A 25,705-nucleotide genomic window follows, 5' to 3' on the forward strand; every position below is an offset into this window, starting at 1 on the left:
TGACACCTGTGCTGCGTCTCGTTAAAAAGACAAGTCACGCCTCCACTACTGTTTGACAGTATAATGGGCTAAATAGTGTACGTGTTTAATTCAGCGTGTGCAAGGAGCAAAATTAAATAGAGCAACCTTTGACTTGTGCATCATTAATGCTGTTCAAGGTGTGGCTCTTGTACCTTGCAACACCTGAGGGGGGGGTTAAAGGTAACCTTTGAAATTGGTTCAACTAGGCTTCGGCCTACACTCTGCTCCTCTACTCCTCCTGCTGACCCTGGGCTCAAACACCGCTAGTTTTTGCCCGGAAATGCTAGCTGCACAGAGAAAAACACCAGCCAATGTGTTAGTGGGGTTCAGCACCGCCAGCTGTTCCCCTGCTGTGTAGTCGGCAACGTGTCCAGCACAAGCCACGCTGGCACAACAGAACAAAAGCTGCCACCAGTGCAGGCTTCGGCCTACACTTTGCTCCTCTCCTCCTCCTGCTGACCCTGGGCTCAAACAACGCCAGTTTCTGCCCGGACATGCTAGCTGCACAGAGAAAAACACCAGCCAATGTGTTAGTGGGGTTCAGCACCGCCTGCTGTTCCCCCGCTGTGTAGCCGGCATCGTGTCCAGCACAAGCCACGCTGGCACAACCGACCAAAAGCTGCCACCAGTGCAGGCTTCGGCCTACACTTTGCTCCTCTCCTCCTCCTCCTGCTGACCCTGGGCTCTAACACCGCTAGTTTTTGCCCGGACATGCAATCTGCACAGAGAAAAACACCAGTCAATGTGTCAGTGGGGTTCAGCAACGCCAGCTGTTCCCCTGCTGTGTAGCTTGCAACGTGACCTGCAAACGCCACGCAGGCACATGAACTGAAATTGAAGGGAGCCTGCCCCCCACCCACAGGTGTTTCTATGTATATCAGCCACCTTGTACAGCAGTACTGCTGCATTTGTACGAGGTGGCTGACTTTTTCTCCTTGCCCACGTGGAACTCAACACGTACAAAATGTGTCTCATTAGAGACCATTACAATGTCCCTGAGGTGTGACTTTCCTTTGTAATGACACGCAGCACCACCCTTGTTAGCGCTGCCCGTCTTTTGACATCATTGGTTAGCTGGCTGCGCCTGTGCATCTCCCCTGCTCGAAACAACGGCCCTCGGTGTCTTATTTTTTTGGACAGCGAGGGTGTGATTGATGGGCATGTGCAGTGCATATGTTTGCCTGTGTTCACTCATCTCCTTCCGCCTTCTTCAGACTGGGTGTCCTCATGGCCGCGGCAGGCGATAAGGGATCAGATGAGGCCGCCCAGTCTGAAGCAGGTGTAAGGACATGTGTGAGCGGCAAACATATTTAGTGCACCAGGGCACGAATCCCAGCACCGCAGTGTGATTTTTTAAAAACACACTGTGGGTCTGGGATTCATGTCCATCGCTAACCGCAACGGCCGACATGAAATGAGGTCAGAAGACAGGAAGCGCTCACAGCGCATGGCCAAGGGATCACAATAGCGCAGACTCCTGTACAGCAAATAACAACGCTCAGGAATCTGCGCCCAGTACCTAGGTGCAAATTTTGACACCTGTGCTGCGTCTCGTTAAAAAGACAAGTCACGCCTCCACTACTGTTTGACAGTATAATGGGCTAAATAGTGTACGTGTTTAATTCAGCGTGTGCAAGGAGCAAAATTAAATAGAGCAACCTTTGACTAGTGCATCATTAATGCTGTTCAAGGTGTGGCTCTTGTACCTTGCAACACCTGAGGGGGGGGTTAAAGGTAACCTTTGAAATTGGTTCAACTAGGCTTCGGCCTACACTCTGCTCCTCTACTCCTCCTGCTGACCCTGGGCTCAAACACCGCTAGTTTTTGCCCGGAAATGCTAGCTGCACAGAGAAAAACACCAGCCAATGTGTTAGTGGGGTTCAGCACCGCCAGCTGTTCCCCTGCTGTGTAGTCGGCAACGTGTCCAGCACAAGCCACGCTGGCACAACAGAACAAAAGCTGCCACCAGTGCAGGCTTCGGCCTACACTTTGCTCCTCTCCTCCTCCTGCTGACCCTGGGCTCAAACAACGCCAGTTTCTGCCCGGACATGCTAGCTGCACAGAGAAAAACACCAGCCAATGTGTTAGTGTGGTTCAGCACCGCCAGCTGTTCCCCCGCTGTGTAGCCGGCATCGTGTCCAGCACAAGCCACGCTGGCACAACCGACCAAAAGCTGCCACCAGTGCAGGCTTCGGCCTACACTTTGCTCCTCTCCTCCTCCTCCTGCTGACCCTGGGCTCTAACACCGCTAGTTTTTGCCCGGACATGCAATCTGCACAGAGAAAAACACCAGTCAATGTGTCAGTGGGGTTCAGCAACGCCAGCTGTTCCCCTGCTGTGTAGCTTGCAACGTGACCTGCAAACGCCACGCAGGCACATGAACTGAAATTGAAGGGAGCCTGCCCCCCACCCCCCCAGGTGTTTCTATGTATAACAGCCACCTTGTACAGCAGTACTGCTGCATTTGGACAAGGTGGCTGACTTTTTCTCCTTGCACACGTGGAACTCAACAAGTACAAAATGTGTCTCATTACAGACCATTACAATGTCCCTGAGGTGTGACTTTCCTTTTTAATGACACGCAGCACCCCCATTGTTAGCGCTGCCCGTCTCCTGACATCATTGGTTGGCTGGCTGTGCCTGTGCGTCCCCCCTGCCCGACACAACGCCCCCCGTTGTCTCATATATTTTGACTGCGAGGGTGTGATTGATGGGCACGAGCAGTGCATATGTTCCCCTGTTTTCACTCCCCTCCTTCCGCCTTCTTCTGACTGTGCGGCCTCATGGCCGCGGCATGCGATAAGGGATCAGCTGAGGCCGCCCAGTCTGAAGCAGGTGTAAGGACATGTGTGAGCGGCGAACATATTTACTGCACAAGGCCACGAATCCCAGCACCGCAGTGTGACTTTAGGAAAAGCCACTGTGGGTCTGGGATTTATGGCCATCGTTAACCGCACCGGCCAACATGAAATGAGGTCATGAGACGGCCTGCACTAACAGGGTATTGCCAAGGGATAACACAAGAGCGCAGTTTCCTGTACTGCAAATAACAACGGTAAGGAATCTGCGCACAGCACCTAGGTGTAAATTTGTACACCTGTGCTGCGTCTCCTTAAAAAGACTAGTAGTCACGCCTCCACTACTGTTTGACAGTATAATGGGCTAAATAGTGTACGTGTTTAATTCAGCGTGTGCAAGGAGCAAAATTAAATAGAGCAACCTTTGACTTGTGCATCATTAATGCTGTTCAAGGTGTGGCTCTTGTACCTTGCAACACCTGAGGGGGGGGTTAAAGGTAACCTTTGAAATTGGTTCAACTAGGCTTTGGCCAACACTCTGCTCCTCTACTCCTCCTGCTGACCCTGGGCTCAAACACCGCTAGTTTTTGCCCGGAAATGCTAGCTGCACAGAGAAAAACACCAGCCAATGTGTTAGTGGGGTTCAGCACCGCCAGCTGTTCCCCTGCTGTGTAGTCGGCAACGTGTCCAGCACAAGCCACGCTGGCACAACAGAACAAAAGCTGCCACCAGTGCAGGCTTCGGCCTACACTTTGCTCCTCTCCTCCTCCTGCTGACCCTGGGCTCAAACAACGCCAGTTTCTGCCCGGACATGCTAGCTGCACAGAGAAAAACACCAGCCAATGTGTTAGTGGGGTTCAGCACCGCCAGCTGTTCCCCTGCTGTGCAGCTTGCAACGTGACCTGCAAACGCCACGCAGGCACATGAACTGAAATTGAAGGGAGCCTGCCCCCCACCCACAGGTGTTTCTATGTATATCAGCCACCTTGTACAGCAGTACTGCTGCATTTGTACGAGGTGGCTGACTTTTTCTCCTTGCCCACGTGGAACTCAACACGTAAAAAATGTGTCTCATTAGAGACCATTACAATGTCCCTGAGGTGTGACTTTCCTTTGTAATGACACGCAGCACCCCCATTGTTAGCGCTGCCCGTCTCCTGACATCATTGGTTGGCTGGCTGTGCCTGTGCGTCCCCCCTGCCCGACACAACGCCCCCCGTTGTCTCATATATTTTGACTGCGAGGGTGTGATTGATGGGCACGAGCAGTGCATATGTTCCCCTGTTTTCACTCCCCTCCTTCCGCCTTCTTCTGACTGTGCGGCCTCATGGCCGCGGCATGCGATAAGGGATCAGCTGAGGCCGCCCAGTCTGAAGCAGGTGTAAGGACATGTGTGAGCGGCGAACATATTTACTGCACAAGGCCACGAATCCCAGCACCGCAGTGTGACTTTAGGAAAAGCCACTGTGGGTCTGGGATTTATGGCCATCGTTAACCGCACCGGCCAACATGAAATGAGGTCATGAGACGGCCTGCACTAACAGGGTATTGCCAAGGGATAACACAAGAGCGCAGACTCCTGTACAGCAAATAACAACGCTCAGGAATCTGCGCCCAGTACCTAGGTGCAAATTTTGACACCTGTGCTGCGTCTCGTTAAAAAGACAAGTCACGCCTCCACAACTGTTTGACAGTATAATGGGCTAAATAGTGTACGTGTTTAATTCAGCGTGTGCAAGGAGCAAAATTAAATAGAGCAACCTTTGACTTGTGCATCATTAATGCTGTTCAAGGTGTGGCTCTTGTACCTTGCAACACCTGAGGGGGGGGTTAAAGGTAACCTTTGAAATTGGTTCAACTAGGCTTCGGCCTACACTCTGCTCCTCTACTCCTCCTGCTGACCCTGGGCTCAAACACCGCTAGTTTTTGCCCGGAAATGCTAGCTGCACAGAGAAAAACACCAGCCAATGTGTTAGTGGGGTTCAGCACCGCCAGCTGTTCCCCTGCTGTGTAGTCGGCAACGTGTCCAGCACAAGCCACGCTGGCACAACAGAACAAAAGCTGCCACCAGTGCAGGCTTCGGCCTACACTTTGCTCCTCTCCTCCTCCTGCTGACCCTGGGCTCAAACAACGCCAGTTTCTGCCCGGACATGCTAGCTGCACAGAGAAAAACACCAGCCAATGTGTTAGTGTGGTTCAGCACCGCCAGCTGTTCCCCCGCTGTGTAGCCGGCATCGTGTCCAGCACAAGCCACGCTGGCACAACCGACCAAAAGCTGCCACCAGTGCAGGCTTCGGCCTACACTTTGCTCCTCTCCTCCTCCTCCTGCTGACCCTGGGCTCTAACACCGCTAGTTTTTGCCCGGACATGCAATCTGCACAGAGAAAAACACCAGTCAATGTGTCAGTGGGGTTCAGCAACGCCAGCTGTTCCCCTGCTGTGTAGCTTGCAACGTGACCTGCAAACGCCACGCAGGCACATGAACTGAAATTGAAGGGAGCCTGCCCCCCACCCCCCCAGGTGTTTCTATGTATAACAGCCACCTTGTACAGCAGTACTGCTGCATTTGTACAAGGTGGCTGACGTTTTCTCCTTGCCCACGTGGAACTCAACACGTACAAAATGTGTCTCTTTGAGACCATTCCACTGTCCCTGAGGTGTGACTTTCCTTTCTAATGATACGCAGCACCCCCCTTGGTAGCGCTTCTCGTCTTCTGACATCATTGGTTGGCTACTTGCGCCTGTTCGTCCGCCCTGCCTGAATAAAATGCTCCTCGTTGTCTTAATTATTTTGACTGCGAGGGTGTGATTGATGGGCACGAGCAGTGCATATCTTCGCCTGTCTTAACTCATCTCCTTCCGCCTTCTTCAGACTGTGCAGCCTCATGGCCGCGGCATGCGAGAAGGGATCAGCAGAGGCCGCCCAGTCTGAAGCAGGTGTAAGGACGTGTGTGAGCGGCCAAAATATTTACTGCTCAAGGCCACGAATCCCAGCACCGCAGTGTGACTTTAGGAAAAGCCACTGTGGGTCTGGGATTTATGGCCATCGTTAACCGCAACGGCCAACATGAAATGAGGTCATAAGATGGGCATCGCTAACAGGGCATTGCCAAGGGATAACACAAGAGCGCAGACTCCTGTACAGCAAATAACAACGCTCAGGAAGCTGCGCCAAGCACCAAGGCGTTATTTTGGACACCTGTGCTGCGTCTCATCAAAAAACCAAGTCACGCATCCACTACAGTTTTACTGTAGAATGGGGTAAATTGTGTATGTCTTTCATTCAGCGTGTGCAAGTAGACAAATTAATAGAGCAACCTTTCACTTGTGCAGCATTAATACTGCACAAGGTGTGTCTCTTGTACTTTGTAACACCTGAGGGGGGGGTTAAAGGTTTCCTTTGAAATTGGTTCAACTAGGCTTCGGCCTACACTCTGCTCCTCTCCTCCTCCTCCTGCTTCAACACGGGCTCTAACATCGCAAGTTTTTGCCCGCAAGTGCTAGCTGCACAGATAAAAACACACGCCATTGTGTTAGTGGGGTTCAGCAACGCCAGCTGTTCCCCCAGTGTGTAGCCGGCAAAGTGTCCTGCAAACGCAACGCAGACACAAAGCTGCCTCCAGTGCAGGCTTCGGCCTACACTCATCTCCCCCTGCTTACCCTTTGCTCCAACACCGCTAGTTGGGGCTCTAGGAAGACAATCTTTAATAGGCAAGGCAACGCATCCGGGTTCCAGCACCGCCAGCTGGTTCTCGGCAGTGTTCTTGTCACAGGTACTCCCTCGTGCCAAGCCTGGTTTCAGCACCGTCAGCTGTTTCCGGGTTGTGTCAACTTCACTGAGACGCCTATGCTTGCCCCGTCGTGGGGCGGTCGAGTTAGCCAACTCCAGGGTGCCTCCAGTTTAGGAGCTTCCTATGTGGGCTGCGTGAACTGGTAGTCAAGGCTGGTTCTGTAGTGCCAGTAGGCCCAGCTCCCCCTGTAGGACTGTTGGGGTTCGGTAACTGCGGCTGCCTCGCGGCCTAGCTGTTCTCTCCTCTCCTGTGGGCCTTGGGGTCCACCACCTGGTTCCAGCACCGTCAGCTGGTTCCGGGCCGAGCCTTTGGCTAAGGTGCCTCCTCCTGGGTATCCGAGTTCCGCCAACGCCAGGCGGTCCTTGGTAGTGCTTTTAAGCGCGGGCACCTACAGCTTAGTAACCGGGTTCCAGCACCGTCAGCTGGTCCTCGGTCGTGCCATTGGCTCTTGCACACTGGGGCAACGCATCCGGGTTCCAGCACCGCCAGCTGGTTCTCGGCAGTGTTCTTGTCACAGGTACTCCCTCGTGCCAAGCCTGGTTTCAGCACCGTCAGCTGTTTCCGGGTTGTGTCAACTTCACTGAGACGCCTATGCTTGCCCCGTCGTGGGGCGGTCGAGTTAGCCAACTCCAGGGTGCCTCCAGTTTAGGAGCTTCCTATGTGGGCTGCGTGAACTGGTAGTCAAGGCTGGTTCTGTAGTGCCAGTAGGCCCAGCTCCCCCTGTAGGACTGTTGGGGTTCGGTAACTGCGGCTGCCTCGCGGCCTAGCTGTTCTCTCCTCTCCTGTGGGCCTTCGGGTCCACCACCTGGTTCCAGCACCGTCAGCTGGTTCCGGGCCGAGCCTTTGGCTTAGGTGCCTCCTCCTGGGTATCCGAGTTCCGCCAACGCCAGGCGGTCCTTGGTAGTGCTTTTAAGCGCGGGCACCTACAGCTTAGTAACCGGGTTCCAGCACCGTCAGCTGGTCCTCGGTCGTGCCATTGGCTCTTGCACACTGGGGCAACGCATCCGGGTTCCAGCACCGCCAGCTGGTTCTCGGCAGTGTTCTTGTCACAGGTACTCCCTCGTGCCAAGCCTGGTTTCAGCACCGTCAGCTGTTTCCGGGTTGTGTCAACTTCACTGAGACGCCTATGCTTGCCCCGTCGTGGGGCGGTCGAGTTAGCCAACTCCAGGGTGCCTCCAGTTTAGGAGCTTCCTATGTGGGCTGCGTGAACTGGTAGTCAAGGCTGGTTCTGTAGTGCCAGTAGGCCCAGCTCCCCCTGTAGGACTGTTGGGGTTCGGTAACTGCGGCTGCCTCGCGGCCTAGCTGTTCTCTCCTCTCCTGTGGGCCTTCGGGTCCACCACCTGGTTCCAGCACCGTCAGCTGGTTCTCGGCAGTGTCTTTTGCTCTTGTACCTTCTGCTCCCCATCCTGGTTCCAGTACCGTCAGCTGGTTCCGGGCAGAGCCTTTGGCTTAGGTGCCTCCTTCTGGGTATCCAAGTTCCACCAATGTCAGGTGGTCCTTGGTAGTGCTTTCAGGCACGGGTACCTCCTGCTTAGTAACCGGGTTCCAGTAACGTCAGCTGGTCCTTGGTAGTTCCATTGGCTCTTGGACATTCGGCTACCCATCCGGGTTCCAGTACCGTCAGCTGGTTCTCGGCAGTGTCTTTTGCTCTTGTACCTTCTGCTCCCCATCCTGGTTCCAGTAACGTCATCTGGTTCCGGGCAGAGCCTTTGGCTTAGGTGCCTCCTTCTGGGTATCCGAGTTCCGCCAACGTCAGGCGGTCCTTGGTAGTGCTTTTTAGCACGGGTACCTCCTGCTTAGTAACCGGGTTCCAGTAACGTCAGCTGGTCCTCGGTAGTTCCATAGGCTCTTGAACCTTCGGGTAGCCATCCGAGTTCCAGTTCCATCAGCTGGTTCTTGGCATTTTCTCAGCCTTCTTGTACCTTCTGCTACATTTCCAAGTTGAAGACCCTAAAGTCGACGACCTGGAAGACCACCCCGATGACGACGACCCGGAAGACCACCCCGATGACGACGACGACGGCGGAGATGACGACACTGGAGACGACGACCCTGGAGACGACGACATGGAAGACCGAGAAGCAGAAGAACAAGAGGCTGCAGAACAAAGAGCAGAAGAACATTAAGCATAAGACTTAATATCAGAGCAAAAGATATTATCTAAATTATATGCAGAAGAAGACTAAGCAGTGTATGGGGGTGAGTCCGTTCCTCCTCGTGGTGCCCCTGGATAAAGCCTGATGCTGCAGGCCAAACTGAACGCGGACAAATGTAACTTTTGTGACTGGCAGAACGGAAGGTGTAATCTTCCAACTTTTATAGATAACAACTACGGGAATGCCTGTCACAAATGAGAATATGATGAAGAAGTAGAATAGGAAGAATAATAACAGTGGAATAAAAAGAATATGTAGAATAGGAAGAATAATAATAGTTGAAGAAAATGAATATGAAGAATGTAATAAAAAAAAAAATAGGTAGAAGATGAAGAAGAAGATGAATAAGGTGAAGAAGTTGATGTCAAGGATGCTGATGATGATGAAGATGAAAGTGTGGGAAAAGAAAAAAAAAAAAAAGAAAAAAAAGAAGGGGAAGGGCGTGGAATAGTGAAACATCAATATCTGACAAAATAAAAAAAATTTACATACTCAATATCTTTTTCAATCCGAACTTCTTTAAAAAAAAAAAAAAAACATGCTATTCTATTTGATTGGACTAATCCTCATTGCCTTTAATGTCTCCGCCACCTCCCCCATACATCCTACATTATTCTTAGTTGTTTTCCTTCAGGTAGAATGAACCTACAAGGAAAGAAAGGGTTTATTTTAATTCCGATATTTTGGTCCCATTGACTTGCATTGGGATCGGGTATCGGTATCGGCGATATCCGATATTTTTTGAATATCGGCCGATCCAAACCGATACCGATACTTTCCGATATCGGAAGGTATCGCTCAACACTAGTCAATCACTGTCATTGTAGCAGGCATAGCCCGATGGGACTTGTAGTCCCATCGGATGATGCCTGCACACAGACACAAAGACCCCCGAGAGGCCCGCACAGACCCCCGAGAGGCCCGTGCAGACCCCCGGCAAGCCCGCACAGACCCCCAACAGCCCGCACAGACCCCCGAGAGGCCCTTACAGACCCTCGGCAAGCCCACACAGACCCTCGGCAAGCCCACACAGACCCCCGGCAGCCCACACAGACCCTCAAGAGGCCCATACAGACCCCCGGCAGGCCCACACAGACCCCCCATGGTCCTGCACAGACCCCGCCCACACACACAGACACACAGTCTCCGCCCACTCACCGCCTACACTGTTCCCTCCTCCGGAACTGGATGTGCAAGGAAAGAAAGGGTTTATTTTCATTCCTATATTTGTGTCCTATTGACTTGCATTGGTTTACGGTATCGGAATTGGCGATACCCAATTTTTTGGGGGTATCGGTCCGATCCAATCTGATCCGATATTTCCCGATATTGGAAGGTACCGCTCAACACTACCGATAAGACATACGGTCAGCATTCATATTATTTCTTCTTATTCAGACTCTGTCAATTCCACCACCCCAAACATTTCTTACCAACTTTAGAAAAAAATTATATAGACAGCGGGGGAAATAAGTACCTGATACACTGCAGATTTTTACAAGTTTTAACACCTTCAAAGAATGGAGAGGTCTGTAATTTTTAGCATAGGTACACTTCAACTGTGAGAGAAATAATCTTAAAAAAATCCTGAAAATCACATAGCATGATTTTTAAATAATTATTTTGCATTTTATTGCATGAAATACCGTATTTTTCGGACTATATAACACGCACCCAGGTTTTAGAGGTGGAAAATAGGGGAAAAAATATTTTAATCAAAAAAATGTGGTAAAATATTCAATAAAATAAATAACATTCTATTATGTGGTGTTATCATATATAATAGTATATTATTATGTTGGAAGCAACGGGTAGAAGATGGTGCCGCGGGACCAGTGTGGTGTCTGTAAAGTACTGTATGAAGACGCTGGAGGGTGAGTATAAGATTGGGGGCATAGGGCTTATATTGAAAGCACCAGCACTGAAAAATAACACTGGAGTACTGCTTTAACCCCTTTACCCCCAAGGGTGGTTTGCACGTTAATGACCAGGTAAATTTTTACAATTCTGACCACTGTCTATTTATGAGGTTATAACTCTGAAACGCTTCAACGGATCCCAGTGATTCTAACAATGTTTTCTTGAGACATATTGTACTTCATGATAGTGGTAAAAGTTCTTTGATATTACCTGCTTTTATTTGTGAAAAAAATGGAAATTTGGCGAAAATTTAGAAAATTTCGCAATTTTCAAACTTTGAATTTTTATGCAATTAAATCACAGAGATATGTCACACAAAATACTAAATAAGTAACATTTCCCTCATGTCTACTTTACATCAGCACAATTTTGGAACCAAATTTTTTTTGTTAGGGAGTTAAAAGTTGACCAGCAATTTCTCATTTTTACAACACCATTTTTTTTTAGGGACCACGTCTCATTTGAAGTCATTTTGAGGGGTCTATATGATAGAAAATACCCAAGTGTGACACCATTCTAAAAACTGCACCCCTCAAGGTGCTCAAAACCACATTCAAGAAGTTTATTAACCCTTCAGGTGTTTCACAGGAATTTTTAGAATGTTTAAATAAAAATTAACATTTAACTTTTTTTCACAAAAAATTTACTTCAGCTCCAATTTGTTTTATTTTACTAAGGGTAACAGGAGAAAATGGACCCCAAAAGTTGTTGTACAATTTGTCCTGAGTACGCCGATACCAAACATGTGGGAGTAAACCACTGTTTGGGTGCATGACAGAGCTCGGAAGCGAAGGAGCGCCATTTGACTTTTCAATGCAAAATTCACTGGAATTGAGATGGGACACCATGTTACGTTTGGAGAGCCACTGATGTGCCTAAACATTGAAACCCCCCACAAGTGACACCATTTTGGAAAGTAGACCCCCTATGGAACTTATCTAGAGGTGTGGTGAGCACTTTGACCCACCAAGTGCTTCACAGTAGTTTATAATGCAGAGCAGTAAAATAAAAAAAACATATTTTTTCACAAAAATTATTTTTCGCCCCCAATTTTTTATTTTCCCAAGGGTAAGAGAAGAAATTGGACCCCAAAAGTTGTTGTACAATTTGTCCTGAGTACGCTGATACCCGATATGTGGGGGTAAACCACTGTTTGGGTGCATGGGAGAGCTCGGAAGGGAAGGAGCGCCATTTGACTTTCAATGCAAAATTGACAGGAATTGAGATGGGACGCCATGTTGCATTTGGAGAGCCACTGATGTGCCTAAACAGTAGAAACCCCCCACAAGTGACACCATATTGGATACTAGACCCCCCAAGGAACTTATCTAGATGTGTTGTGAGAACTTTGAACCCCCAAGTGTTTCACTACAGTTTATAATGCAGAGCCGTGAAAATAAAAAATCCTTTTTTTCCCACAAAAATTATAAGGGTAACAGGAGAAATTGGACCCCAAAAGTTGTCCAATTTGTCCTGAGTACGCTGATACCCCATATGTTGGGGTAAACCCCTGATTGGGCACACGGGAGAGCTCGGAAGGGAAGGAGCACTGTTTTACTTTTTCAACGCAGAATTGGCAGGAATTGAGATCGGACACCATGTCGCGTTTGGAGAGCCCCTGATGTGCCTAAACAGTGGAAACCCCCCAATTATAACTGAAACCCTAATCCAAACATAACCCTAACTCTAATCCCAACGGTAACCCTAACCACACCTCCAACCCAGATACACCCCTAACCCTAATCACAACCCTATTCCCAACCATAAATGTAATCCAAACCCTAACCCTAACTTTAGCCCCAACCCTAACCCTAACTTTAGCCCCAACTCTAACTGTAGCCTTAACCCTAGCCCCAACCCTAACCCTAGCCCTAACCCTAGCTATAGCCCTAACCATAGCCCTAACCCTAACCCTAGCCCTAACCCTAGCCCTAACCCTAGCCCTAACCCTAACCCTAATGGGAAAATAAAAATAAATACATTTTTTTAATTTTTAAATTTTTCGCTAACTAAGGGGGTGATGAAGGGGGGTTTCATTTGTTGCAGAGTGCGTCTTCTTGCAGTCACCGCTGTACTTAGGAAAGCTTCAATCAGCAAGATATCTTGAGTAAACAGTATTTACTTCATACTGGATAAACATGAGATACAATTTAGTGTCACACAGTCCGTGCACTGAAGACAACACATTCATGAAGAAAAGCAAAAACGAAAGTAAGAAAGCAACCAACCACTGAGAGCTTCCCTCCCCACATTACAGCAAGTATATGACTTTACACACTATCGCCATCTGCTGTCTGGTTAGTATAAAGTCCTCCTTTCACTTATAATAAGTCCCAATCTGTTGCATATGCCAACACCCTTTCTCAACAGTAAGGACTTATTCAATCAAACCCAACTTTTTTATTAGTCTCTGATGTTTATCAGCATTCAACGCCTTCGTGAAAATGTCTGCTGTCATTTCTTCAGTAGGACAGTACTCTAACTTCAAGACTCCGTGTTCCTGATGATCTCTCAAGAAATGATATTTCACATCAATATGCTTGGTTCTTGGATTGACTCATTCCATCTGAGCAAGAACAAGACATCCTTGATTGTCCTCTTTTAGTTTTGTTGGTGCCAACTGTGGTTGTCCTAATTCTGTCAACAATTGTCTTAACCACAGTACTTCTTGACTCGCGTGTGCTGCGGCAACATATTCTGCTTCTGTTGAAGATAGTGTGTTTGACAACTGGTGCAAATGTCTCATCATAGTCTTCTCCAACAGGCAGTTTAGATATTTCTTCCCAAGAAGTAGGCTCATAGATTTTTCTTGTGCTTTACTTGTATGAGAGATGTTTTGGTGGTTTTCCTTTGTTCTCTCTCATTGAACGTCTTGGTTCTGTGTCTGTTTGTAGTTGTGATTCTTCACTTTCAGTATTTTCTTCTTCATTAACTTCTGCTTCTTTCTCATCAGATATTTCTTCAGTTGTGTCATTATTGGTTTTCTCATTTTTTGTTTCAACTGAAATCATAATGTCTTCATTCAAATCTTCAATGAATGTCACACTGTTACTCACCGTAACTCTGTCTGTTTTGGGATCTAGGATTCTGTATCCTTTGCAATTTTCACTATATCCAACAAATATTCCTTCCATGGATCTGTTTTGAAGTTTGGAACGTTTTTCTGTTGGAATGAATATGAAAACTTTACATCCAAAAGCTTTTAAATGATTGACACTTGGTTTCATACCTTGCCACAGTTCATATGGAGTTTTCGTCAGTTTTCTGGAAAAAAGTCTGTTCTGTAGATAAATAGCTGTCATTGCTGCCTCACCCCAATATTTCTCTGGTAGTTTGGAATCTGTCAGCATACATCTTATCATCTCTGTTAGAGTTCTGTTTTTCCTTTCTGCTACTCCATTTTGTTCAGGTGTGTATGGAACAGTTTTCTGGTGTTCTATCCCATTTTGTCTTAAGTAGTCTTCTATTCTGTGACTTGTAAATTCACCTCCATTATCACTTCTGATGACAATTGGCTTCCTTTGAAATTTGTTACTTGATCTTGTTACATAGTCTACAAGTTTATCAAAAACTTCACTTTTGTTTTTAATTAAGTATGTGACTGTGTATCTTGAGTAATTGTCTATAAATTCAACATGTATCTATTGCCTCCTGATGTAGTCACTTTCATGGGTCCACATACGTCAGTATGCACCAAATCAAGTGGTCTTTCGCTTTTCATCTCACTTTCTTTTGGAATAGATATCCTTGTGGCTTTGGATTTTATACAACAATCACATCTTATGGTAATTGAGCAATCTGATATCTTTAAATCTTTTGTCAATTCTTTTCTCTGTAGTTCCCTTATACTGTCAGGGTGTCTATGTCCTAGACGTCTATGCCACATGTGAATACAGTTTTTGTGATCATGTGTACATACCTTCATCTGTTCCTTTGGTGTGTCAAAATGATATAATTGTTCATCTGCCTTGACTTTGGTTATCACCTTGTTTCCTGCAATAATTGCACACTCATTGTCTTTGAATTTCACTGTAAGTCCTTTTGCTGTTAAACGTTTCACAGATAATAATCCGCCTTCCAATTTTGGAACATACAACACATCTTGTACAAGTATCTTTGAATCTTGTCCGAACTTGTTTGAACAATTTAGCATACCTTGTCCGATACCTTCTGTGGTTATTTTGCTTCCATCTGCGAGATAAATGGTTTCTTTCTTATCTAAATCAAGATCAGTAAAGAAATTCTTGTCACTTGTCATATGACTCGTTGCTCCTGAATCAATAAACCAACCAAGTGATGATTTCTTGTCTGTTACTTTAAATGTGCCATTCCAATTATTCTCACATGAAATTGTGTTTTTTACTTTCTCTGTATGCTTTTTATGTTGTAGTTTTTGTTGTTCTGCTTTCCATATGGTACAGTCTTTCTTTACATTACCTTTTTTTCTTACATCTGAAGCATTCTCTTGTCTCTTTACTATAGGGTTTTTTGAATTCTGTAGCTTTAAGAGCGTTTTCACTGTCCTTTTCAGTAGAAGAATCATTTCTTTGTTCTTTTCTTCTCTGATATTCATCTATTAGTCTTGTTTTCACAAAATCTAATGTAATGTCAGTTTCTGGTCTCGTTTCAAGGGCATTTATCAAGGCTGTATACGAATCTGGTAAACTGCACAACAATATAGCTGCTACATGACTTTCTTTAACATCTTCACCAATAGATCTTAGCTGTGATATCACTTCCATCATTGAGAATATGTGCTTCTGCATATCGTCATTTGCACTCAATCTCATACTGTACAGCTTTCTTAATAAAAATAACTTGTGATTCAAGCTGGGTCTTTCATACAGTTTTCTTAATGCTTCCCACATTCCCTTAGCTGTTTCTTCATTTCTTATATGTATTAATTGAGCATCATCCACTAATAAGCTAATGGTGGCTCTCGCTTTTATATCCTTCTTATCCCATGTCTGATTATCTTGATCTGGTCTTGCTGTAACAATTACTTCCCATAGATCATCCTTAGATAACAACATCTCTACTTTGAATTTCCATAACTGATAATTTTCACTATTCAGTTTAGCTACTGTAAATTTCAGTTCTGTGTTACTCATCATCTTTATATAGTCTTACTTGTTTAGAGAGTTGTACTGAAGATATTCTCCTGTATGTCCTGTGAATTCTCTGCAATTATATCCAGCTCCTGGGATGCTGAATTCCTCTGTCACTCTGTATCTGGATTTAGTTCCTTCTGTTTACAGAGCTTATCTGTGTGCTCCGTTATCTGGGCTATAAACCAGGATCCTTCTGCCTGAGCTTGTAGTGCAGACCTGTAGTGTCTGGGGTGCCTGGGTTGCCTGGAGTTATATGGGGTGCCTGGGGTTATCTGGGGTGCCTGGGGTTTTCTGGGGTGCCTGGGCCCATAACCTGTTGCAGAGTGCGTCTTCTTGCAGTCACCGCTGTACTTAGGAAAGCTTCAATCAGCAAGATATCTTGAGTAAACAGTATTTACTTCATACTGGATAAACATGAGATACAATTCAGTGTCACACAGTCCGTGCACTGAAGACAACACATTCATGAAGAAAAGCAAAACCGAAAGTTAGAAAAGCAACCAACCACTGAGAGCTTCCCTCCCCACATTACAGCAAGTATATAACTTTACACACTATCGCCATCTGCTGTCTGGTTAGTATAAAGTCCTCCTTTCACTTATAATAAGTCCCAATCTGTTGCATATGCCAACATGATTTACTTTTATAGCGGGTTTTTCAGCGGATTTTTATGATTGGCAGCCGTCACACACTGAAAGACGCTTTTTATTGCAAAAAATATTTTTTGTGTTACCACATTTTGAGAGCTATATTCCATATTTGAGTCCACAGAGTCATGTGAGGTCTTGTTTTTTGCGGGACAATTTGACGTTTTTATTGGTAACATTTTCGGGCACGTGACATTTTTTGATCGCTTTTTATTCTGATTTTTGTGAGGCGGAATGACCAAAAACCAGCTATTCATGAAATTCTTTTGGGGGAGGCGTTTATACCGTTCCGCGTTTGGCAAAATTGATAAAGAAGTTTTATTCTTTGGGTCAGTACGATTACAGCGATACCTCATTTATATCATTTTTTTTATGTTTTGGCGCTTTTATACGATAAAAACTATTTTATAGAAAAAATAATTATTTTTGCATCGCTTTATTCTGAGGACTATAACTTTTTTATTTTTTCGCTGATGATGCTGTATGGCGGTACCATGGTTATTTATATCCGTCTGTTTGATCGCGTGTTATTCCACTTTTTGTTTGGCGGTATGAGAATAAAGCGTTGTTTTTTGCCTCATTTTTTATGGTGTTCACTAAAGGGGTTAACTAGTGATATGGTTTTATAGGTGGGGTCGTTACGGACGCGGCAATACTAAATATGTGTACTTTTATTGTTTTTTTTATTTAGATAAAGAAATGTATTTATAGGAACAATATATATATATATATATATATACACATATATAATATATATATATATATATATATTTTTTTTTTTTTAATGAGGCATCATGTTATAGTGTAAGATTGCTGATCTGACACTTTGCTGTGCACTGTGTCATATCAGCGATCTGACGTGCATTTTTCCTATGCTTCCGGGTGCCTACTCTGAGCAGGCGCAGTGAAGGCACTTCCCTGCAGGACCCGGATGCCGCGGCCATCTTGGATCCGGGCCTGCAAGGAGGAGGAGGAGGAAAGAGCCCCTCCCAACAATGCGATCACATCGCGTTGCTCCGGGGGTCTCAGGGAAGCCCGCAGGGAGCCCCCTCCCTGTGCGATGCTTCCCTATGCTGCCGCCACACCACGATCATGTTTGATCGCAGTGTGCCGGGGGTTAATGTGCCAGGGGCGGGGGCACATAGTGCCAGATGTCAGCTGCGATAGGCACCTGACACCCGGCCGCGATCAGCCACGCTCCCCTGTGAGCGTGGCCGATCGCTATGACGTACTATCCCGTCGAGAGTCAGATAGGCCCAGGTCACCTCGATGGGATAGTATGTCTAAGGTCAGAAACCCATGGGAGAACTAAAACTCCCAGCATGTCTTGTAGATCCTATGGCATGCTGGGAGTTATAGTTCACCACAGGAGTAACAGAGTGCTTTATTGTGTGTTGTAGTGACTAACCTTTTAATCGTGGAAGCCAGCCATCCATGCTGTGGTGAGGTAAAAAGCTGGAGCATCCCATGACTGCACAGAGCTTTCCCTCTTGTTGCAGATTCTAGTGCGGAGTCTGAAGGACCAGTGATGATGTCAAGAAGAGGGAGGGTTCTGTGCTGCCATGTGATGCTCCAGCCCTCCCACTTCATGACATCACACAGGTCCTTATGCCGCAGCATCCAGAACAGCCAGGCAGGTATGCAGCGATCTTGTCCCCTCTGGCCCCTGCTGCTGCCTCCTCCACCAGACACACAGATCTCCCCAGCTGCTGCAGGAATCCAGCGCTGGGGAAACCATATGTGTCCCTGTGTAAGTGAAGGAATATTCATTTGCTGCTCCCCGCTCACTGCTCAGCTGACAGGTAGACGGGGAAGTGGCTAATGAATATTTACTGCACTTCAATCATTGGGACCATGTGCTTTCCCCAGCAGGCTGGATTCCTGCAGCCAGCAGGGCAGCGGGGACATTTTTCTGCCACCTGCAAGTGGGATCCCACTCGCTGCTGCCCCCTCCCCACATGTTACATCCGTACCATAAGACGCACCCACACTTTCCTCCCAAATTTGGAGGAAAAAAGTGCATCTTATGGTCCGAAAAATATGGTAAGTACTTGATCACCTACCAACCAGCAAAAATTCTGGTTCTCACAGACCTGTTAGTTTTTCTTTAGGAAGCGCTCCTACTCTGCTCTCATTGCCTGTTTTAATTGCACCTGTTTGAACTCGTTACTTGTATAAAAGACACCTGTCCACACACTTAATTAATCAATGCAACCTCTTCACCATGGACAAGACCAAATAGCTGTCTAAGGACACCAGGGACAGAATTCTAGACCCGCAAAAGGCAAGGATGGGCAACAGGACAACAGGCAAACAGCTTGGTGAGAAGGCAACAACTGTTTGCACAATTATTAGAAAACGAAAGAAACACAAGATTTCTGTCATTCTTCCTCAGTCTGGGGTTCCATGCAAGATCTTGACTGTTAGTAAAACACTACGTTGTCAGAGCATGGCAAGGCCCCCCTGCTCACTCCAGCACATGTCCAGGCCCATTTTAAGTTCCCCAATGACCATATGGATGATCCATAGGAGGCATGTGAGAAGGTTATGTTGTCACATGAGACCAAAATACAATTTTTTGGCATAATCTCCAGTCACTGTGTTTGGAGGAAGAAGAAGGGTAAGTACAACCCCAAGAGCATAGCCCCAACCGTGAAGCATTGTGGGGAAAACATAATACTTTGGGGTGCTTTCTGCAAAGAGAATAGGACGACTGCACCGTATTGAAGGGAGGATAAATGGGGTCAAGTATTGTGAGATTTTGACCAACATCCTCCTTTCTTCAATAAGAGCATTAAAGAAGGGCTGTGGCTGGGTCTTCCAGCATGACAATGACCTGAAACACAGCCATGGTAATTAAGGAGTTACTCCGTAAGAAGCATTTCAAGGTCCTGGAGTGGCCTGGCACAGTCTCCATACCTGAACCCAATAGAAAATCTGTGGAGTGAGTTGAAACTCAATGTTGCCCACTGACCTCTGATCTGAAGAAGATCTGTATGGGGGAGTGGTCCACAATCCCTGCTGCAGTGTGTGTAAACTTGGTCAAGAACGACAGAAAACGTCTCACCTCAGTATTTGCAAGCAAAAATTTCTGTACCAAATTTTAAACTATGTTTTTCTATTGTATCAAATATTTATTTCATGCAATAAAATGAAAAGTAATTATGTTAAAATCATGCAATGTGATGTTCTGGATTCTTTTAAGATTCTGTCTCTCACAGTTGAAGTATACCTATGATAAAAATGACAGACCTCTCTATTTGTTGTAGGTGGGAAAACTTGCAAAATCAGCAGTGTATAAAATACTTATTTTCCCCACTGTATATATTTTTTGTTAATTTCACTTTTGAAATTTAAAGTATTTTGGTTGAATAATTTTCAACAAATTTGCCATTTTTCACAATCTTGATCAGGTTGCTACTAGGAAAATTGAACCCAGACACAGTTGCAATAATATTTAATTTCAGACGGTGAGATTGTTGTTTTGAAAAATTGATTCATATAATTAGTGATGGGCAAAACCAAACAGTAAGGTTTGGGGCTTGTACACCTAGTGTCATATATCTATATCTTTTCATTTCCCAGATTCGGTATTTCATCTTCATGCTACATTAGATCTGTTTTTTTTTGTTATGAATGTAACTATGAGATGTGCTTCAAATTGTCTGTTAATGTAAAATATAATAGAAGTATAACTCTTTTAAGAATGAACAGATAAGCATTCTATTTTAGTAAAGCAAGAAATCACTTACTAAAGAAATTGAAAAAAATAAATAAATCTGAAAAATCCACGTCTGTAACTGTTTGCTATCATTCATACAGCTGGAGTGGAATTCTGGAGTCCTCTAGACAGGATTAATAAAGGATAATGATGTCTCTCCATGATAATAAACTCCAAATCCTCTATGTATAACAGCATGCAGGACACAGGCATCTTTTTATTTTCAGTGTCTCTTCTGACACAGGTCATCCCTTCTCTCATATAGTAGACTTCAGCTATATTATTCTGCTTGTCTGTTCCACTGGTGATTCCGGGCAGGCTACTGTAATAAAAAGCAGATGCTACTGTTGGGAAACTGCAAAGTTTCTAGGGGACAGAAAGAAAGCTTACTAAATATTTAATATTCCCAGATGTTAAGTGGAGCTCGATTATTAAACTGTTTTTTTTATATTCATGCACTAATATTGAGCAATATCTGTTCAAGAAGAAAATACCATTCTTTTAAAACCCTGCAGATCTCCAGTACCAGGAGCCTGTCTAAATACTACAGGGGCAGGTTTATATAATATGTATTACACAAGTCTACATGGTGGCATCAGTGACTGCTTTGAATGGAATAAGGAATCTGAAGTCAGTAATCTGCCATTGCAACACGTGATCATGTTAGCATGGTAAAAAAAGGTGGTGAAGGTAGTAGTGAAAAATTATTGCTTAATGCAAGGCATACCTTTCATTGGCATCATAGCTTCAAGTACTGTATGTTGCAACATTTTTTTGAAAAATAAACTTGCACTGTAATCACTTTCCCTGGATCCAGCTGCTGAGCTCACTGATTGGTTGCAGCACAATTAAGGTGATTCCAGCACCACAGTCAATGGCACATATCCAGAGCAGTGGCGAGGACTCCCTGGTAGAACTGGGCAAGATGAATACAGGAAGCTTGTTTAAAAGAAAATACAATGAGCGGTGAATTATATTTGAATAGGACATACCCCTTTAACCACCTTAGGGTATGTTCCCATGGTCAGGAACTGGCAATGCTTTGGATGCAGTACATGTCCCCTCCGTCCAAAGCGCTGCCGGCTTTTGAACGCATGTGATTCCGCATGTGTACTTTTGAACAACACCATTGATTTTACCATATCGCGTACTAGAAAACGGGAACAAATTCTCAGTGCAGTGAAATTGCAAAAAACGTGCAACCCCACACTAGTTTTTTGATTGTCTTTTTTATTAGGTTCACTAAATGCTAAAACTGACCTGCCATTATAATTCTCCAGGTCATTACGAGTTCATAGACACCAAACATGAAACAAAATTGCAAACGTTGTAAAAAAAAAACAAAATTGCGCCATATTCCAATATCCATTGTTGTGAATTCTGTGGCAGAGCTCCCTCCTGTGGTCACAAGTGGTACTTCGGCTGATTCTCTCTGGGAGCTTCCGTTTGTGGAGGAAACTGGTACTGCTGCTTCTGAGTTTCCTCCCTCAGGTGATCTGGTGAGGTCGTTAGGTGCTTCTCTACTTAACCCCACCTAATGCTTTGATTCATGCTTCCTGTCAATGTTCCAGTGTTGGACTTGTGTTTCTATGGATCATTCCTGTGGCCTGCTGCTCTGCATAGCTAAGTGCTTCTTTGCTATTTGTTGCTATTTTTTCTGTCCAGCTTGTCTATTTGTTTTGCTGGAAGCTCTGGGACGCAAAGGGTGTACCTCCGTGCCGTTAGTTCGGTACGGAGGGTCTTTTTGCCCCTTTGCGTGGTTTTCTTTAGGGTTTTGTGTAGATCGCAAAGTTATCTTTCCTATCCTCGTTCTGTCTAGAATATCTTGCCTCACTTTGCTGAATCTATTTCATCCCTACGTTTGTCTTTTCATCTTACTCACAGTCATTATATGTGGGGGGCTGCCTTTTCCTTTGGGGTATTTCTCTGAGGCAAGGTAGGTTTATTTTTCTATCTTCAGGCTAGTTAGTTTCTCAGGCTGTGCCGAGTTGCATAGGGAGCGTTAGGCGCAATCCACGGCTGCCTCTAGTTGTGTTTGGAGAGGATCAGGGATTGCGGTCTGCAGAGTTCCCACGTCTCAGAGCTCGTTCTGTTATTTTGGGTTATTGTCAGATCACTGTGTGTGCTCTGACCTCCATGTCCATTGTTATACTGAATTGCCTTTCATAACAGTACAGGAAGCCAAAAGTACTAATGATTCTCAATAGAGGGAAAAAAGAAGTTCTGAGACCATTTTTTTTTCTTGGCATTGTGTTTTGTCTTTTTTTTCCCCTAGACATTTGGGTGGTTCAGTACACAGGTGTAGCGATGGACATTAGAAGTCTGTCTTCATTTGTGGATCAGCTCTCGGCAAGAGTACAAAAGATTCAAGACACTATTGATCAGAAATCTTTGTTAGAACCAAGAATTCCTATTCCTGATTTGTTTTTTGGAGATAGAATTAAGTTTCTGAGTTTCAAAAATAATTGTAAGTTATTTCTGGCCTTGAAACCTCGTTCCTCTGGTGATCCAGTTCAACAGGTTTTGATTATTATTTCTTTTTTGCGCGGCGACCCTCAGGACTGGGCATTTTCTCTTGTGCCAGGAGATCCTGCATTAAGTAATATCAATGCGTTTTTCCTGGCGCTCGGATTGCTGTACGATGAGCCTAATTCAGAGGATCAGGCAGAAAAGAATTTGCTGGCTCTTTGTCAGGGTCAGGATGAGATAGAGGTATATTGCCAGAAATTTAGAAAATGGTCAGTGCTCACTCAATGGAATGAATCTGCGCTGGCAGCTATGTTCAGAAAGGGTCTCTCTGAAGCCCTTAAGGATGTCATGGTGGGATTTCCTATGCCTGCTGGTTTGAATGAGTCTATGTCTTTGGCTATTCAGATCGGTCGACGCTTGCGTGAGCGTAAATCTGTGCACCATTTGGCGGTATTACCTGAGCTTAAACCTGAGCCTATGCAGTGCGATAGGACTTTGACCAGAGTTGAACGGCAAGAACACAGACGTCTGGATGGGCTGTGTTTCTACTGTGGTGATTCCACTCATGCTATCTCTGATTGTCCTAAGCGCACTAAGCAGTTCGCTAGGTCTGCCACCATTGGTACGGTACAGTCAAAATTTCTTCTGTCCGTTACTTTGATCTGCTCTTTGTCATCATATTCTGTCATGGCGTTTGTGGATTCAGGCGCTGCTCTGAATTTGATGGACTTGGAATATGCTAAGCGTTGTGGGTTTTTCTTGGAGCCCTTGCAGTGTCCTATTCCATTGAGAGGAATTGATGCTACGCCTTTGGCCAAGAATAAGCCTCAATACTGGACCCAGCTGACCATGTGCATGGCTCCTGCACATCAGGAGGTTATTCGCTTTCTGGTGTTGCATAATCTGCATGATGTGGTCGTGTTGGGGTTGCCATGGCTACAAGCCAATAATCCAGTATTGGATTGGAAATCCATGTCGGTGTCCAGCTGGGGTTGTCAGGGGGTACATGGTGATGTTCCATTTTTGTCAATTTCGTCATCCACCCCTTCTGAGGTTCCAGAGTTCTTGTCTGATTACCGGGATGTATTTGATGAGCCCAAGTCCGATGCCCTACCTCCGCATAGGGATTGTGATTGTGCTATCAATTTGATTCCTGGTGGTAAATTCCCAAAAGGTCAACTGTTTAATTTATCCGTGCCTGAGCACACCGCTATGCGCAGTTATGTGAAGGAATCCCTGGAGAAGGGGCATATTCGCCCGTCATCGTCGCCATTAGGAGCAGGGTTCTTTTTTGTAGTAAAAAAGGATGGTTCGCTGAGACCTTGTATAGATTATCGCCTTCTTAATAAGATCACTGTTAAATTTTAGTACCCCTTACCTTTGTTGTCTGATTTGTTTGGTCGGATTAAGGGGGCTAGTTGGTTCACCAAGATTGATCTTCGTGGTGCGTATAATCTGGTGCAAATCAGACGAGGCGATGAATGGAAAACTGCATTTAATACGCCCGAGGGTCATTTTGATTATCTAGTGATGCCATTCGGACTTGCCAATGCTCCATCAGTGTTTCAGTCCTTTATGCATGACATCTTCCGAGAGTACCTGGATAAATTCCTGATTGTGTACTTGGATGACATTTTGATCTTCTCGGATGATTGGGAGTCTCATGTGAAACAGGTCAGAACAGTTTTTCAGGTCCTGCGTGCTAATTCTTTGTTTGTGAAGGGATCAAAGTGTCTCTTTGGTGTGCAGAAGGTTTCATTTTTGGGGTTCATCTTTTCCCCTTCTACTATCGAGATGGATCCTGTTAAGGTCCAAGCCATCCATGATTGGACTCAGCCGACATCTCTGAAAACTCTGCAAAAGTTCCTGGGCTTTGCTAACTTTTATCGTCGCTTCATCTGCAATTTTTCTAGTATTGCCAAACCATTGACCGATTTGACCAAGAAGGGTGCTGATTTGGTCAATTGGTCTTCTGCTGCTGTGGAAGCTTTTCAAGAGTTGAAGCGTCATTTTTCTTCTGCCCCTGTGTTGTGTCAACCAGATGTTTCTCTTCCGTTCCAGGTCGAGGTTGATGCTTCTGAGATTGGAGCAGGGGCTGTTTTGTCGCAGAGAGGTTCTGATAGTTCAGTGATGAAACCATGCGCTTTTTTTTCCAGGAAGTTTTCGCCTGCTGAGCAGAATTATGATGTGGGCAACCGAGAGTTGCTGGCCATGAAGTGGGCATTCGAGGAGTGGCGTCATTGGCTTGAAGGAGCTAAGCATCGCGTGGTGGTATTGACTGATCATAAGAACCTGACTTATCTCGAGTCTGCTAAGCGTTTGCATCCTAGACAGGCTCGTTGGTCGCTGTTTTTCGCCCGTTTTGACTTTGTGATTTTGTACCTTCCGGGCTCTAAAAATGTGAAGGCGGATGCTCTGTCTTGGAGTTTTGTGCCCGACTCTCCGGGTTTATCTGAGCCGGCGGGTATCCTCAAGGAAGGAGTAATTGTGTCTGCCATCTCCCCTGATTTGCGGCAGGTGCTGCAAAAATTTCAGGCTAATAAACCTGATCGTTGTCCAGCGGAGAAACTGTTTGTCCCGGATAGGTGGACAAAAAAAGTGATCTCTGAGGTTCATTGTTCGGTGTTGGCTGGTCATCCTGGAATCTTTGGTACCAGAGAGTTAGTGGCTAGATCCTTTTGGTGGCCATCTCTGTCGCGGGATGTGCGTTCTTTTGTGCAGTCCTGTGGGATTTGTGCTCGGGCTAAGCCCTGCTGTTCTCGTGCCAGTGGGTTGCTTTTGCCCTTGCCGATCCCGAAGAGACCTTGGACACATATCTCTATGGATTTTATTTCAGATCTTCCCGTCTCTCAAAGGATGTCAGTCATTTGGGTGGTCTGTGATCGCTTTTCTAAGATGGTCCATCTGGTACCCTTGTCCAAGTTGCCTTCCTCCTCTGATTTGGTGCCATTGTTCTTCCAGCATGTGGTTCGTTTGCATGGCATTCCAGAGAATATCGTTTCTGACAGAGGTTCCCAGTTTGTTTCGAGGTTTTGGCGAGCCTTTTGTGGTAGGATGGGCATTGACTTGTC

This window comes from Ranitomeya imitator, chromosome 6 (assembly GCF_032444005.1).
Source record: "Ranitomeya imitator isolate aRanImi1 chromosome 6, aRanImi1.pri, whole genome shotgun sequence".
NCBI classification, from domain to species: domain Eukaryota; kingdom Metazoa; phylum Chordata; class Amphibia; order Anura; family Dendrobatidae; genus Ranitomeya; species Ranitomeya imitator.